This window comes from Mastigoproctus giganteus, chromosome 5, assembly GCF_048544385.1.
Source record: "Mastigoproctus giganteus isolate SK-2022 chromosome 5, ASM4854438v1, whole genome shotgun sequence".
In the NCBI taxonomy this organism is placed as follows: domain Eukaryota; kingdom Metazoa; phylum Arthropoda; class Arachnida; order Uropygi; family Thelyphonidae; genus Mastigoproctus; species Mastigoproctus giganteus.
This window is the reverse complement of record NC_143579.1, coordinates 223,859,757-223,860,692: the sequence shown is the minus strand read 5'-3', so window position 1 is coordinate 223,860,692 and position 936 is coordinate 223,859,757.

Here is a 936-nt window from a genome sequence, read left to right as displayed (position 1 = left end):
TGACAAGGTGGACGTCAGTTAGACATGCTGAAGCAATTAGGCACTTTTGTGTTTGGAAATTTACCTAAAAATGCAGCTTGAATTAGTTAGATAGCTTTCCGATGAACGCCGAAACACGGGGATGTGAAAAAGGTGGGTGGAGGCCGTTAAATCCCATGCACTCAGCTCTGACACAGAAAGTTTAAAGCGTTTTTAAAATGGTGTAATAGATCTGTAACAAAAGAAGGGAGAACCCAAAAACAACCCAGCCACGGATACATTGCACAATCCTGCTGAGACAAGTAAAGTCTTAAGCCTCGTACAGTATAAAAAAAATTCCGCTAAACTCCAGTATCTGGTTACCTCTTGTTGCTATAATACAGAACACGGTGCACCTCCGGACTGCCTCAGTCTTAGGTGTTTATCCCCCTTCCGCTGTTTTAAAATAGGAAAACGATTTCCCAATTTTAAAACAGCGGCAAGGGTGGATGGAATAAGCACACTAACTAACACTAACCATAGCGGATTAGACATGTCAATCACTGCCTTCTTCCTGACTTTTGCACAAAGTACAGAGGGGTAACCAGATTCTGGAATTTTACCAAAAAAAATCCTAGTTTTCTAAAGGAAACCCAGCACAGCAATATAAATTAAGCAAGTTTATAGTCCAAATGAACATAGACACATGCAAATGGAGCTCACATCTGGTGAGTACAGGCTCGGCACACCCAGGCTCCTGAACTGGATATTATCATTCTTCTCTCTCTCTCTCTCTCTCTCTCTCTCTCAGGGGTAACTCAGAATTTTTTTTTTTTTTTTTGGCTGGTGCAGGAAAAGCCTCAGGCTTCCTTACATCATAAATTTTGCTTTTATTTAAAACTTTCGAGTTTTGTATATTGATCTGCCTCTTAGATAATCTGTATCTAGGTGGCGCTGTCTCTAATCATCGTCTAATCA